The following is a 17,614-nucleotide window of genomic DNA, read 5'->3' as shown; positions in this document are numbered from 1 at the left end:
ACTGATTCATAGCATAGCAATAAACTCAATTTATATCCTTAACCATGGCTGTTACCATGGTCTTGATAGCTGCTTTGATGAGATCAAATAAAGAGCTTTTGTAACACTCCCCCTTTTGATCGAGTCCTCGAGATCAAATGTTCTTTAATTCCTTTGAAAACCCCTGTGGGGAAAAACTGAGGAACATGTTTATGAATATGTCACTAAAACTCATTTAAACCCAGTGGGAAAAATAAGGAGAAAATAATATGACATATATGTGGTCATTGCTCAATCACAAATCTGTAAGATTTTAGAGAGCAATATGTGTCTTTGATATCCTCTAAACAACTCCTCGCGGAGGAGAAGATATCACATTATATATCTTGGATATCTTCCTTAAAAACCCCTATGGGGAGAAAATAGGAGATATGATATATATGTTCTTGTATTGATATTGTCTCATTAAAAACTTTATATGAGAAACCCTGAGGGAAAAACTCATAAAAAGAAAAGAGTGCAATATGCTACTTAACAGGTTATAATCACTAGGAGACTCCCCCTGAATCATGCAAATTATAAAGTCATCATATACCAATTCGATGAACACTTTGCAAGTGCAAAATGTGGTAGAGACTTTGTGAAGTAATCACATATTTAATTTGCAAGAGGTTTGTTCCTCGAATGTATCACAATACATGAGGATAAACCATTTTGTGAGTAATAGTGTGATATTACTTTCACATAACCTGTTTGCATCCAAGCAATACAAGTAATCTTATCTTGATAGATAAGTCACAATTAATCACTCAACAAAATCTTACATGCACATGTTTGATTTCGGAATGGTATGTGGGAATATTCATTAGAGTCTTTAACTCCTATGAGAATTCTACCACAAAATATCAGTCTATGATATGTATTAATGGGGATTAGTTGAGCAGTATCTTCATATCCCACTATGGTCATGTTTAACTCATCCAATGATAAGTTAAAAGCCTTTAGTACCGTATAGATATCTATTGATATCCTTGACGACTCCCGTCGATAAGATGTTACTGGAGTAGTGCTATTTGGGCTTGCAAGTATCTACAAATGCAATATCAGGCCTGTTGCAATTTGCATGATACATGAGCGCTTTATCGGTACTAGGGTTTAATCCCAGGGTCAGAGTACATGTTTTGGGAATAAACAACCATAAGAGTTGATGGATACGATCATCCAATATCATTAGATATTGGTAGACTATATATTGTGAATGCTTAAGTTGTAGACATAAGCGTGACTTGGTTTTGTCCAAATCTTCATCTCATAATCCGTCATAAAATGATTGTATGATTAATAGTGTGATCGGAGATGACACAAAATCCATTTAGGATTTTCAATATGAACACACCTATGCAACCATCGTTGTTGGGAGTAAACTTTCTGAGGAAAGAACTCAACCAATCAGTGTACCACAAACACTGACTATATCGAGTCATGCATTGACTTGACTTGTACACAATGTATGTTGCGATTTTGATTCCTAACACAAAGCTAATTGAATTGTGTATCTGAATCCATCAAATTTTCAATATCTGCCAGTGATTGGTTGTAGGAACATAATTTTTACACATACTGAGAGTATGTTAGTTAGGCTTCTATGTGAAACCATATGCTACAAGCTCTTGCTATTTCACCACCATGCTTCTATAAAGAAAGCATTATGAGAGTAAAACATTACTCAATCATTGTTTTAGCAAAAGTGATTCTCCTTAATTGCCACCTTTGATTTGACCTGAAGTGAGCGTTGAAACGCTCTTGCCTAGGACTTTTGGTCTGGATCCAGTAGGTGTAAGGCAATTTAAGATGGAGAAATGTCGACATTGTAGACTTTATATGATTGGTTCGATATGACCAATATTACTTGTGAAAATATTAATCCTTGAACTCCATGTCACTTCCCATAATGACAGAGTTAGGGCGTTCCAATGACTCAGCGCCTGAAATATGTGTACACAGTGCTGGTCTTTTGGATGGTAAACATCCATAGGCTTTGGATAGTGAATATCCATAAGGTGTCAATCCTCTATCTTTCTTGTGACCATACTTCTCCCCCTCTTATTTGGAGTTGAGTGGTTTTGAAAATGGTACCTCCACTCTTTCTAGCACAATAAGACTGAGAAATAGATAACACCATTAGTAAACATGTTTGGCAGATTATTTACAAAAGATTGCAAATATGATTCTGAACAAGTAGTCCAGATTTTTCTTGTACATGGAAATAATTGAGGGAGAATATCAAGATGTGACATTCACTCCTGATTCTTGGCATTCTTTGTGTGGTATAAATCTCCCTCCAATGCCTGGAATACTCCTCAACAGAATTAGCATACGGGCTATAAAATCCCCTTTGGATAATCTGAGGTATGTAATGGATGATGGATCCTTATACCTCCAAGATTTCCTATACCCATAAATGTATGCTGCGGTGGTGATATCAGTATGTGCAAAACATAACTGACATGTTGATGGGAAATATTTGATTATCAAATATCCATGTACTCACTGCAAACAGAGGGAGCCGTATGATTGCAGTTTAATAAATTTGAATGTATGTGGTGTGTACAACCACATCTACCAACAGATGTTGGCAATTTTCAATTCTTCTTTGATCACAAAAAATAGTTGCATTCTCTTGATCAGAGATTCAACTATATCATCATGGATGTAAGATACTTAATATTATTTCCAAATACCAAACAATTTCATGTACATGGATGTGACCCCGCGTCCAGGATCACATGCTCAAAATGAATGATTTGAGCAATGAGTTTGGCTCAAATTGTATCACCCTAAGGGACACGAATGGGCTGCATTAATATGCTCTTTGAGGTACCTAGTTGATCCGTATGATGATTAAATAGAGCCACACGAATATTCTTGAATGTGATCAAGAAATTGCAATGCTCATTTTTGAAATTTAAGGTAAGAGGTCCTTAAATTAATTCCCTTATTATGTGCATAATGCACTTCAAATCTGATGATTTGGGGAATTTGTGTTGTGACCAACAAAATTGATGATAATTATCGCCATCCCGGATAAAATGACTAGGCAGTCATGCCAAATCTTGATGTAATCAAGAGAGAATTATTTTGTACGCAACAAGTATTACGGGTAATTATAATTTTAGTACAATCCTGATAGGAGAGAGGACACCTTTTCAAGTGTCTCTTTGCCTTGTCCAATATCCTTTGTAAAAGAAGAAATTCTTCTTTATTTTCTTCATATGTTTCCATATGAATTCCATTTTCTCGGATATCACTATAACTTAGTAGGGTACGAGTTGAATCGAGATACAAATGATGCCTCCACGATATTTGTTTGTGTACCCATTGGAAGTGTGATAGTGGCCTTTTCAGGACCTACTAACATCGCATCGCGTCAAGCGATGGTCAGAACTATTCCTTCCCTCTTTGTAAGGGTTTGGAAATATCTCACTTCCCTAAGTATAGTGTTAGTGGTACAGCTATCCACTAGGCATATCTCTTCCTCCATCAGATTGACTCCCGTAAAAGTCTATATAATTCAGAATTTAAATAACAACTCATGAAAAATATAGAACATATCGATGATATTAATCGAACGAGTACTTAAGTACAATCCAGCAAAGCAAATAGCAACATCATGTTCAAATTACAATACTGCATGCAAATTAAGTGAGAAATGACTAAGTTGTGATGGAGTCTAAATGAGATCTCCAAACACATCCGTGGAGTAATCCACGATCATGTCATCAATGTTCAGAGGTTCATCCTCAACAGTTGATGAAGTCATGGCGTTGCTTGGTCCAATTCCATGTGGAACTTGGTCCGAAGTGCCCGTCTCCATCTCGAGGGAAGTGAAGTGTGCTTCAAACTTCTAATCATCTTGTGCACGATCCACGGACTTCATGTAGAGATCCATCAGATGTTTCGCGGTCCGACACTTCTTTGCCACATGATTATAACAACCACACTTGTAACAAGCGGTTTTGTTGTTCTTGTCATATTTAGGCTCAGAAACGTCTTTTCCCTTCTGGAATTTGCTACATGGCTTGCGAGTTCTCTTGAGCTTGCCTTTGCCAGTTGAACCTCCAGACTGGATGTTCCCATTCTGATCAGATTTCTTAATGTTCGCATGTACCTCAGGCAGAGGCGCAGTTCCCATAAGGCGCTGCTGAGAGTTCCAGATGAACTCATATGGTTCTTCTCTGCTTGACGCAATGTCAGAATTAGTAAGGCATAATCTGTGAAGTTCTTCTCACGGTATGAGAGTGTAAGGATTGTTTCAGACGAAAGCATTGTTGACAATGTCTTCTCAATCTTTTCCGCCTCAGGTGGCTCCTTTCCACAAAACCGGAGTTTCTGGCAAACTCTATGAATAGCATGATTATATTCATCCACAGTCTTAAAGTTCTGCAGGCGCAGATAGTTCCACTGATGAGATGCCTCAGGTAGAACTACAACTTTGTGCTGTTCATAGCGCTGCTTGAGATTGTTCCACAATGCACGTGGATTTTCCTCCATCCTATACTCAGACTTCAAGTCTGGGTGGATATGATTACTTATGATATATAAGACCTCATATTTGTTTTTCTCCGTCATGGATTTCGTATTCGTGTCCGAGTCCGATAAGCATGCATACAGTCTGCATCGTGACAAACTCACTTTGATGTCTGTCGCCCATGTAGGGAAATTGTGTCCATTAAGAGCGAGAACCTCAAACTCTTTGTTGACCATCTCACCTACATTCTAATTTGCCGATAATTTTGAGAAATTTGGCAAACTTGATGCAATATTGTGAATTCAATGAAATTGAACTCCAACAATTAAATAATCTTAATATTTTTGGAAACAGAGGCTTATTTTGTATTTGATTAAGCTCAATATTCATCCGTTTATTCTAAAATTGAAAATCATATGTTGGGATAGTCACTAATTATAGTGTAGATCCCTTAGTGATTTTAGAATATCACTTTGCGCATGACCAATTTTGAAAAATTAGATAGAGTAGAGCTATTTCAAATTAAATGTGAGCCATCAAATTTATTCCGAGTTTGAGGAGATAGTCGCAATACTGTTGTATGCGTAGATCTCGTGTTTTCTCAAACTTCAAGGAGAATTGATTCTAAGTTGAGGAGATAGTCACTATGTATGTGTAGATTTCATGTTGTCTCAACTTCAAATAATTTATTCCAAAAATAGAGATTGCATTGTGTATGCAAATTGCATAAAGTAAATGGCAACAATAGTAATTTGCAAGAGTAAATGTAAAGAAATGACATAGTAATGCTAAAGAGTACTGAACAAACACATATATACATTAACTTGTAATGTAGGGGGTCTGAATGTAAGATTACAGACTCGTATGCTTGCTGAAATGTAAATGGTAGAAAGCCTGAGGGCTAGAATGCAAACTAAAAAATGCATAATGTAAAAGAAAAGATAACTTGGCGGCGGGCCGAAACAAATCTGGTTTCGGCCCGCCACCAGATTCGGCCCATAAACAGGGGCGCGGGCGGGTGGGCGCGCAGGCAGGCTTGCTGGGCCGCCGCAATGCCCACCACAGTCCGTGTGGCGGGGCGAGGGGAGGGTGTCTTTTTAATTTTTATATTTTTTTAAAAAAAAATATATAAATATATTTTCAGTTTTAGATTTTACAGTTCTATACCCCTACCGCCCGGCAGGGGGCCTACCGCCCGGCAGGGGGGCGGTAGGGACCTATATGTAAATAAAAATATTTTTTTTGCGCAGAGGTCCTTGGCGGGTGCTTGCTGCCCCCCTGTTGGGCGGCAGGCCCCCTGCCGCCGGCAGGGGGGTGGCAGGCTCCCGCCCCAAATATAAAACTCCGCCCCTTCCGTCTGCGCCCTCATTTTCTGCCCACGAGATCCAAAGAGGGGAGAGGGAGAGAGGAGGGGTGAGGGAGGTAATTCCACCGGCGAAGCCCTGCCGGATTTTGGATCCAAACCGCAGGTAACCAATATTTCTCAACTATTATAGACTTGTTTCTACAATAATTATGAATTAGAATAAATTTAGTTTTTGGATAGTGAAATATAGAATAGTAAAATTAGAATGACAGTACCTTATTGTTATTGCAGCATAAGGCAATGGCTGCCTCTAATTCTGTTGGATTTTCATGGACCGAAGAAAAATCTAGTATATTTCTTGAAATCATGACACATCTTGTAATCAGTAAGAAGTTAGATCCATTAGCGGATGGTACGATAGAGATGGTGTTGTCCAAATTAGTTGAGTTTAAAGATTTGACATTGTTTCGATGTATTACAATGCAAGATTTAAAGGAACACCTGCTAGAACGTCGGAAGATATACATGAGGGTATGTGAACTAGTGAATCATCCTTATGTTATTGGATTCTTACAAACTACTTGTAAGATATGGATGCGGCCAGAGGTGTATGAGATGCACATTGAGGTAACTCTTATTCAGTTCTAATCCCGTCCGTCATTTGTAATCCATATTTACGAAATAGTAAAATTATTGTGTAATTATATGCTATGATTACCCCGAGAACACGGAGTTGATTAACAAATTAATACCAAATTTCCGTAAATTGGTATGTATCTTCGGTGGAGTTATGCCGCAAACTAGACGAAGGAGGTGGAAAAGATGTTCGGGTGATAGTTCTTGGCCTCCGCAAGAACAGATGACTGGAGGTTCGTCAAGTCATGCTGCACCACCTCGAGCACCTAGTTGTGTTAACTGGGATGACGATATGGATGACTTCAAGCCCCCCCAAATCATGGCCTCAAACACCTGATGTTCCTCCCCCTGTACATGAACCTAGAACCAGAAAAGAGAGAAAAGGAAAGTCGAGAGGTTCGTCAAGTAATGCTGCACCACCTACAGCACCACTATCTGTCAACTGGGATGACGACTTAGATGATTTCATGACATGATCTGTAACATATTATGGACATCGTTTTTAGATTGTGATGTAAATTGTGACGGGACACATGTACCTTTAATTGCAATATTTATATGTTTGCTATGTTTGATTGTAATGATTATATTTATGATACAATACCACATAAGATACAATGAACGAAATATAAATAGAACGTTAAACAAAATACCACATAATATATTACATTGAAGGATACATTCGTTACAACCAAATTCGAGACAAATACATAATATACTTAGTTTCGTACACACAAATACATTGCAAGCTGTTACGTGCACAACTAGATGCGGTGAATTCTTGTAGGTGGAGCCGATCCATCCGTCGGATTCCCGGAAGGTCCAGCCTCGGCAGCAGCAGTGGGTACTGAAAGCTGTGGGCACTTCTTGTAAGTGTGACCGTCCGCTCCACACAAGTTGCAATATTTTTTCTTCTTTCCAGCCTCGAACTCGTCCATTCCGTTCCGGATACGACGTGTCTGCCGTCGGCCTATGCCCCGCTTCGTAGCTACATCAGGGATGAGCATTGGATGGGGATTTTTTTTGAGTGAATGGGCCTAGAATACCGATGCCGTATATCTCATGAAACCAAGTCTGTGCTGCGGCTTCTTTTATGAAATATTGAGAAACATATGACGCAGCATCTAACCCAGATACAGAACAAGCCGCGATGACATGGGACCATGGTAAGTGATGCACCTTTGGCTTCTGACATCGGCAGAACACCCTCCCGTCAATGGTTATCAAAACTTCTTGAATTACCCTTTGTCTGCGGACACCCTGTCCGGTCCTGTCCCTACATGATACCTCAAATCTTTGCTCCTTTGTGCCCATCGATATGACTGAGTGAAATTGAGCCTTTTCAATTTTGTTCTCCATATACTCATTGACCCTTCTGCAAAAATGCACTCCTGGATCATTAAGTAAGGAAGCGGCTGATGTGTATCGCTCCCTAAAATACCTTATACATCCATACATGATGAACTCAATAATGCCAACAAGAGGAAATCCACGAACACGACGCATTACCATATTGTAACATTCAGCATGGTTGGTCGTCTCGATCCCATAACGTCTCCCATCTGTGTCATACAGAAGTGACCACTTCTCTTTAGAAGCACCATCAATCCACTGTGAAAATGGCTTAGCATGTCCAACTAATGAATCTATAGAACGTCTCCTGCTGGATGATGAGGCCTGGCACTTAAGCAATTCAACGCTCATGTCATCAATTATACCCCACAAAGCATCAAACTTCCTCTGTTGATTCTGAGTGCACAATCACTTGAACAAATTCATCAGATCCTTATTCTTGAACCGCTCATAAAAGTTAGCAGTCATATGCCTCACACACCACCTATTGACAACATCTGGCCATATAGGAGGTGAAAATTGACTACCTTCTTGGAGCTGCCTTATAGCTGCAAGTAGACCTGCATGCCTATCACTGATAAGGCAAACATTAGGCCTTCCAGCAACAACGTGAATATTCAGACGTTCAAGAAACCAGTACCAGCTTTCTGTGTTCTCATTCTCAACAAAGGCAAAGGCGATGGGAACTATCTGCTTGTTGCAATCAATTCCGATTGCCGTCAATATTGTTCCCTTATATTTTCCTGTCAGGAAAGTGTCGTCAATACACAGAACAGTAAGGCAGTAAATGAATGCCCTCACACATGCTCCAATGAAGAAGAAAGCTCGCAGCAGAATGCTTGGCCCCCCTGACAAGCTCGGTACACTGTATGTATCAAAAGCACTTACAGGATTTCTGTGCACAATTGCTTCAAGCATACGAGGTGGGTTGTCATATGATGCTTCATAAGTGTCAAACCTCATCTCAAATACTTTTTATTTAGCCCGCCAAGCCTTTGCATAGCTGATCACATACTGGAAATTCTGTTCAATGTCCCTAATTATCAATGCAGGCTCGTAATCCATTTTGTCAAGAATCACCCCATACATCTTCTTAGCCACGAAAGTTGATGTGATATTACGATGATGTCCCACAACACCTGTCAATCTACAAGTATGTGGTGTAACAATTGAACATTCCCAGTGTGTCTTGAACTTTCTCTTGTATGCATGCACTCGCCATGTACAGTCTCTATCTGCACACCTCACCTCGTATTCTTTGCTGCTAGACTTCAGTACTCTGAATTCCTTCCTCAGAGATACAGCCCAAAGCTTCACAGCATCCTTCACATCCTCAATGGTACGATACTTTGCCCCTTGTACAACCTCATTCTATTCAAACTCCGAACTCTTAATATCTTGTACCACTGGATTCCCAAAACCCTCTTCACGTCATTCACCTAGCACTGGGAAGCGCTCATCGTCCTCATCGTCTTATGAGTCCCCACATTGCTCCATTATTCGTGCATCCTAGTCTTCTTTCTCCATTTCCTCCACAATTCCAGGTATACACTCGCCTTCATCTGCCAAACCTTGTGGTTCTGGTTCTAGTTCTGGAGCTTGCATGTTCTCTTCTTCTTTATCCTCTTCCATCTCTTCATTGCAGTCATATGTTGTGTGTGTTGACCCTTCACCTAAATCACCGGTCTTCTGGTGAATCTGAATTACCATTGCGAGAGGCCACTCACTTTCAAGAGCTGCGTGCATGTAATGTTGCCATTCTTCCGTACTACTTATATGCGTCAACTCCCAGAAATCCACATTAGTTTCCTAGGAAGTCAAGGTATGAACCGTAAGCAAATGAGTCTTTGGATTCACATTGAACATCCTGTGAAGACATTTCCGTATGGACTCAAAACTCCTCTCTAGGGGTTTATCTAGACTGCACTGTCTTCTTTCTAATGCTGGTAGATTTACTCCATAGGAATCATGAGTAATTCTATAGAAGTCACCGTAATGAACTTGAAACGCCACTTTGCTCGACATATCTGGCCATGCAAAGACTTCATTTTAATTAATCTAATATCTAGAAATATGTTATGGCTTCAATTATAACCACTAATCCGAACCCTAAGTGCTTACAATAATAAAAAATATTAATCATAAAATTAAACATACAAAAATTCTGGAATGACAAAGTTGAGAAATATTGGTTACCTGCGGTTTGGATCCAAAATCCGGCAGAACTTCGCCGGTGGAATTACCTCCCGCACCCCTCCTCTCTCCCTCTCCCCTCTCTGGATCTCGTGGGCAGAAAATGAGGGCGCTGAGGGAAGGGGCGGAGTTTTATATTTAGGGCGGTGAAAGGCCCTTGTTTGGTTTTGGTAATTGAGTGACAATTTAGGTGGACTAATAAGTGTTTATGATTGAGATACACAGGAGATTAGTCCACACAAAGACACTAGTATGAGCAACATGTGCCATGGAGGAGAAATGGCTAAGGGTTGATGCTATGCTCATATAGTGTGATCGAAGAGCTCATTGCATATGAGACATGACATGGAGTTATGTGACCAAAGTGGAGAAGATCAAGACAAGGCTTGGCTTGATGGACCGGTTGCAATGGAGAAGGGCAAGTCAAGGCTTTGAAGCGAGGGACCGCGAGGCGGTGAAGCTTGGGCAAGATTTGGCGCCGATGGACCGAGGCAACGGTGAAGAGCGAGCAAGGTCAAGATCGATGGACCAAAGAGGTCATGTGATGATATGGAGTGGATCATATCATTTAAGAAAGATCAAGCGAAGTGTTGACTCATAATGATGATCAAAAGGCTTGATGGAGTTTGGTGCTTGTGTGGCATCAACATTTGGGAAGATGAAATGGAATGCGCAAGGCAAAGGTATGACTTGTAGGGCATTTCATTTCACCGGTCAAAGGTTGTGTAGAGAAGTGCATGACCGGATTTAGGATAGATGGCCGTACTATCAAGAGGGGCAAACTTGTTTGCATATCGGTCATCTAGTGCCACTTGAGCGATCTAACATTGCGATGTTGCTAGGATCGAGTGGCGTGGTGAGATCAAGTGAAAATCCTTTGAAAATGATTGTGAAATGCTAACACACATGCACATGGTGTTGTTCACGTGGTGGTGTTGGCACATGTGCAAAGGAGAAAGAGTTGGAGTTGATGTTGATCAACTTTGGGAAGCAAGAAAGGTTTTTCGGTTTTCTCCGGAAATTAGGTTGTCCCTTGGAGTGGAATACTGCTTTGATCCATTGTGTTTTGGATCAAGTATTCAGTTGGGTTGTGTAGCCCTCTGAATTAGCTTTCCATAGAGTCCAAGATCACCTAATTTGGACTTCGGAGCTAAGAGTTATGGCCGTTTTACCGAGGTACATTTCTGCTGGAAATAGACCTGCGGACGGTCCGCTAGACCTGCGGATGGTCCGCCCTTGAGTGGCGGACGGTCCGCCGTTATCTCGGTTGAGCTCAAACAGAACCGTTTTTGGCTCTGTGGGTGGTCCAAAATGACCTGCGGACCGTCCGGTCCATGGGGGCGGACGGTCCGCCTTTAAAAGCTGAAACGGGCGCAGAAACTTGGTTGTTCTGTCTTGGGTGCCCAAAATGACCTGCGGACCGTCCGGTCCTTGGGGGCGGACGGTCCGCCTCCTACTGAAATTTCTGGGACAGAAACACTGCGGTTTCTGTGTGTGCTCATGTTTTGAACTGCGGACAGTCCGCCCCTGGGGAGCGGACAGTCCGCCGGTAACTTCCAGATTTAGTCAGAGACGTTTGCAAATCGGTTGGTTCGAAGTTTTGAACCGCGGACAGTCCGCCCCAGGGGCGCGGACAGTCCGCCCGGGGCTCTAACGGTCGACTCTGACACATAATCATTGCAGTTCTAGCCGTTGGTTTTAAATGGCGGACGGTCCGGTTTTTGTGAGGCGGACAGTCCGCGAAAACTCAGTTTTCACGGGATTTGAGTGTAACGGCTAGTTTGGGGCCTCCCTCTATAAATAGAGGGTGTGGCCGGCCATTTGAGATGGCTTAGCACCTTGGGGACTTAGTGTCCATGTGTGAGAGTGCTTGAGAGCCCTCTACTCACTCTAACTTGATAGTAATCATCCGATCGAGTGAGAGAGCGATTCTAGTGCGATTGCTTTGAGAGATTGCATCGAGTGGCACTAGGTGATCGTGTTGCAAGCCGGTGTGCTTGTTACTCTTGGAGGTTGCCACCTCCTAGACGGCTTGGTGGCAAGAGGCTCCGTTGAAGCCCGCAAGAAGATTGTGCGGTGCTCCGGAGAAGAGATTGTGAGGGGTATTGTGCTCACACCGCGGGAGCCGCGAAGAGCAACTCTAGTTGAGCGAGACTTGAAGAGCAACAAGTGGTTCGGCCGGATCATGTGCTAGAGCTCGGTGTGAGCACTCCACGTGGGAGAGTGTGACTTGAGAGTCACCACTAGCAAGAGGATCGGCGGCAACCTTGGAGCTTGTCTCAACGGGGATTAGCTTGGTGGCAACCAAGTGAACCTCGGGATAAAAATCACCGTGTCAACTTTGTCTACTCTTCTCGGTGGTTTGCTTTCTCCAAATCACAAGCATTGTATTTACATTCTTCTATATCTTGTGCTTGTGTAGTTGCTCTCTAGTGATTAGTTAGCTTGTGTAGCTTGCTAATCAACTTCTTGCTTGTGTAGCTAGAAGTAGAGATCCTAGTGTAACTAGTTAGCTTGTGTAGCTTAATTAGTTGCTCTTGCTTAGATTGTGTAGCTAAGCAAGTTGAGCACTTGGATTTGGATTGTGTATCCTTGTCCTTGAGCATCTAGTGAGCTTAGGTTTCGCTTTGTGCTTTTGCTCATTAGATTTGTTTAGGAGCTCCCCCGGTTTGTGAAGTACTAGTGCTTAAGCTTGTGTGACTTGGCATTAGAATTGTTAGGAGAGCTCTTACTAGCTTGGCACTCCATTTGCTTTGTGTAGGATCCTTTTTGGAGGTGCCTTAGAGTCATAGTTAGAGGGGTGAAGTCTTGGCTAAGCGAATAGTTTCAATTCCGCATAAGTTTCGGTTAGCCGGCGTAATTAATTTTAGAAAGGACTATTCACCCCCCTCTAGTCCGCCATCTCGACCCTACAAGTGGTATCAGAGCCGAGGTCTCTCATTTGTGGTCCTTACCGACCCGAGAGGATGGCGACTTATGGGCTAGATGTTGAGTGTCCACACATTTTTGATGGCACACACTTTGCACTGTGGAAAAATTGGATGATATGCAATTTTAAATTTATTTGCCCTCAAATGTGATGGATGGTGGATGTAGGTTTTTCTCATGTGTTAGAAGAAGGAAATCTAACTCCAACACAAGAGAAATACCTAGATCTAGACATCCAAGCTACTAACATTTTATTTAGATCTTTGCATAATTGTATACTTGGTGAGATCATGGATATGAAAACCGCCCACGAGATTTGGAGTTATCTCAATAAGAAATATGGGGCGGCCTCCGATGATCATGATGATTTTAAGGCCCTAGAGGAAATACATGAGGATGGTGAGCATGTCCACGACATGGTAGTTGTGGAAGATTGCTCCACCTCATGGTCAAGTGATGATGATGATGATGATCAATCTACAACAAGCTCACTTGACATAATTGATGGTGATGATTCAAGTGTTGCAAATGATAATCCTACTCCAAGCACACTTGTTAATAAAGTTGGTTCATGTATGGATGATATTTATACTTCAAGCTCATCTCCATCATCACATTGCTTCATGTCACAAGGTGACACAAAGGTATCAAATTGCAATGTGGTTGATCCTAATTCATATGATGAGCTCTTGAATAGATATGCTAGCATGAACAAATTATTTGAGGAAGTGTTAGCCAAAACAATCAAATTTGAAAAAGAAAACTCTTTTCTCAAAGACACATGTGAACAACAAAAGCATCTACTTTATGTCATGAGTTGTTCACATGAGGAGTTAAAATTGACTCATGAGGAGCTTAGTGTTGCTCATGAAAATTTGGTATTAGATCATGCTTTACTCACTAGCAAGCTTTCTAATAAAGAAATTAAAACTAGTGAGAGCTCATCACATGGGTCAAAGTATCAATTGCAAAATGTTGCTAACCCTTGTGATGTAGGCAAAAAACATGTATCCACCTCATGTGATGATTTATTGTCTATGCCATGTACTTCACATATAGATGCTTGTTCTTCTTCTACTATGCAATATGAGACTAACCTTGTAGAAGAAAATAAAGAGCTCCAAAGTCAAGTGAAGTATTTGAGCAACAAAATAGAGAGATGGACAAAATCAAAAGTCACCCTTGAAAGCATAATCAAAAATCAAAGAAGCTTCGGTGACATGAGTGGCATTGGTTCCAACAAGAGCAAAGCCAAAGACAAGAAATGGGGCAAGGATAAATATAATAGGAAGATGAAGAAGCAAGAAGAAATGAAGCTATCTCATTTCATGTGCTTTCAATGCCATGAGATGGGACACTTTGCAAATGGTTGCCCCAACAAAGAAAAGCTCAAGTTGAAGAAGGAAGAAGAGAAGCTTAAACATGTCAAATGCTTCAAGTGCCGCACTTGGGGTCACCTCACCTCAATGTGCCCAACCAAGCAATTGGTGAAGCAACAAGAACCTCAACCAAAGCCACAAGTTGAGCAAGAGAAGGCACCCCAACCTCAAGTCAAGATCAACCATGATGATCAAGTTGATGACTTGAAGATGATGAAAAAGAGAACAAGAAGGGGTGGCAAGGCAAGAGCAAGGCATCCAACTCATATTCAAGATGCCAAGATGTTAAGCAAGAACAAGATTCAAGACAAGAATCCACATGCTCACATCAAGTGCTATAGTTGTGCAATATTGGGTCACCTAGCTTCGGGTTGCCCAAACAAGTTTGAGAAGAAGGCTCAAGCAAACAATGAGAAGCAAGGCAATGAGAAGTATCAAATGAGTAAGGAAGAAAAGGCTCAACAAAAGAGAAGATGCTACTTATGCCGGGGAAGGGGACACATGGCTTATTCATGTCCCTTAGGTAACAATTCTAAGCCTATTTCAATTGATGCAAATATTATGCTTAGAAAGGATGGTAATGGTACCTCATTTGTTACTATTGCAAAACATCCCGCTATTCATACTAAGGCATTGCCAAAGTATGTTGCTCCTAACTTGAGAGGACCCAACCTAGTTTGGGTACCATCAAAACGTGGATGAATGTGTGTAGGTACCAAAGGCATTGGAGGCTTGATTCAAATAAAATTCATATTCTTGATCTTATGATTGAATCAAGGAATTCAAATTTTCTTTGCATATATACAACCCAATGCCAAATCAAAACAATGAAGTCCAAGTGCTACAACATACAAGTTTCTTTTTCTAGTTGTAAGAAATTCATTGGAAATATTTGTTGGCTTGCTAACTTATTTGTGTTAAACCTTGCTTTTGGATGAACAATCTTTTTGCAAATTGAAAAATGAGTTAAAAGTCATTTACTTCTCAAATGTGGCTTGAAAACTAGTTCTTATGACATTTGGTTCTTTTGTGCACTCCTTGGTACAAAATTCTGAATTTTTGAGGCTTTTATGGGCTATTTATGAGTTTCCTTGATTTTACTTGATTTATTTTTGATTTCTCGTTCTTACTCACTCATATGAGTCTTTGGATGGTGTTCATGCTAGTTTTGAGATTTTTGGAATTTTATTTGAGCAATGATCCCAATTCAAAGTTGAAATTGTGAAATTTGGAAAAATTCTGGGCTGTCTGAAATTTGGTAGTGCGGACAGTCCGCGGGTAAGAGGCGGACGGTCCGCCGTTAATGAGACTTGTTTACCAGAGGCTCTGATCAGCAGAAAATTAAAGCGCAGACAGTCCGCCCATGAATCGCGGACGGTCCGCCAGATGCACCGGTAAGCTTCGGTTACACCGATGATATGCCCACTATGCAAGCGCGGACGGTCCGCCAAGTATACCGCGGACGGTCCGCCTGAGACAAGTTGAATCTGCCCAGAAAAGTGACAAATATTGGATTAATCTTGAGTCACTTAAATTGAAAGGTCCTCAAGTTGATCATCTTTACAAGTGGTTGAGGAACCTAGGTTTGGTTTTGAAATAATCTAGAAGCATGACGAGTATTGGGTACAAGGCCATTTGATTGTGAAGTATTTTTGGCACACTTTTAGTACTCAAGTTGAGAATCAAGACCAACCTCAAGTAGAAAGAAAAGGACTTAGAGCAGACTCCAAAATTACTCATCATAACAAGTCCATTGTCTGATCAATCAACTAAATTCATCTCAAATGAGTGTCAAGAATGGTTCTTGGATAGATCACTTCTCCCTAGAGAGGGACCAAGCCGCCCAACAATGGGATTGACAAGCAAGGTGCTTGGAAGGCCAATATGGAAGTGGTGATCTAGAGTCATTGGAGATTCTTAGTTGAAAATATCAAATGAGTTGATCAAAAAAAAAACAAGCAACACCCAAAGTAGAGAGATTCATGAAAATTCAAGTGATATTCAAATGGTATTCTCTCATGCAAGCAAGGATCAAAGAGATGAAGCAAGCCAACCACAATAAGATAGTGCATTTGATGATAAGGGATATTTATTTCATATGGGTGAAGAATGGTTTTCATATTGACATTCATTGTCTTCACCAAGCTATTATAATTGGACTTCATGATACTAGTTGGAGAGCTAAATTGGAATCTAATGACTATCCTCTACTCCAACATAGCAAGGTGAAATTGCTTGACATATGCATTCATACTATGCTAAGGACATGATTAATGCATATAGTCATATATAGTGATCATTCATGAAAAATAAAATAAATTTAAATGTTTTATGATGCCACTATTGCTTCTATGCTTGATATGATCTAGTGGTAACATATGACATGTTCATGAGCTAGTAAACCCAAGTAGTTGATCTAGAAAATGAGCTTTCAAGTGTTTAACTCAACATTGTCAAGATAACCCTTAGAATGAGGTGTGAAGAAGCTTGTCATTGGTTCAAACCGAGTTGAATTATTTGGGCAAGTAGTCTAGATCAAGTCAAAAAGAAAGAAGCTCATGGAAACAATCTAGTTCAAGAATTGGTTATCAATGTCAAATTCCACAAGGTGATCCATCATAATTTTACAAATGATACTAGATTCAACAAAAGGTATATCATTGTATCTCTACAAGTGATATACATGGTCATACAAGTGGTACTCATTCAAGTAGATCTAGTACAACAATGGTGGTTCCACAAGTGATCCTCAACTTTAAGTGATCAATTCAAATCAAGAAAGCTATCCTCATCAAGAAGAGCTCAAGATTCAAGTAGATTGACAAAACTCTTTGACATAGGGGGAGGAGCCCCACTACAAAGTATCAAGGTCAAGGATCCTACTAGTATCCTACATGTGGCATTTCAAGGTGATCTTCATGCTTCCACATGTTGTTACAAGTGGTGTCAATTCCAATCAAATTGAAAGTGTCCATCAAAAATGAAGATTCAAGACTCAACCATCTACCCAAGTCCAACTCTTTGTATCAAACCACAAACGCTTCATATGATTGCCTACAAGGGGTATTCAAGTGGTAACCCTATAAGTACAAGAGGTACAACCTCAAGTGGTAGCCATTGATCTTCACATGGCCAATTTCATGTGGCTTCGGCCCTTTTTATGGTCATTGATGACAAAGGGGGAGAGAAATGAACAAAGATATGAATTATCCTTGGATGACAAAGGGAGAGATGAGATGAGAGTGCGATCATGGACATGGATCAAGAGGGGCAATATTGAGGAGGATCAATATTCTTGGACAAGAGGAGCAC

The sequence above is a fragment of the Panicum virgatum genome, chromosome 1K (assembly GCF_016808335.1).
Source record: "Panicum virgatum strain AP13 chromosome 1K, P.virgatum_v5, whole genome shotgun sequence".
In the NCBI taxonomy this organism is placed as follows: domain Eukaryota; kingdom Viridiplantae; phylum Streptophyta; class Magnoliopsida; order Poales; family Poaceae; genus Panicum; species Panicum virgatum.
This window is presented reverse-complemented; position numbering follows the sequence as displayed.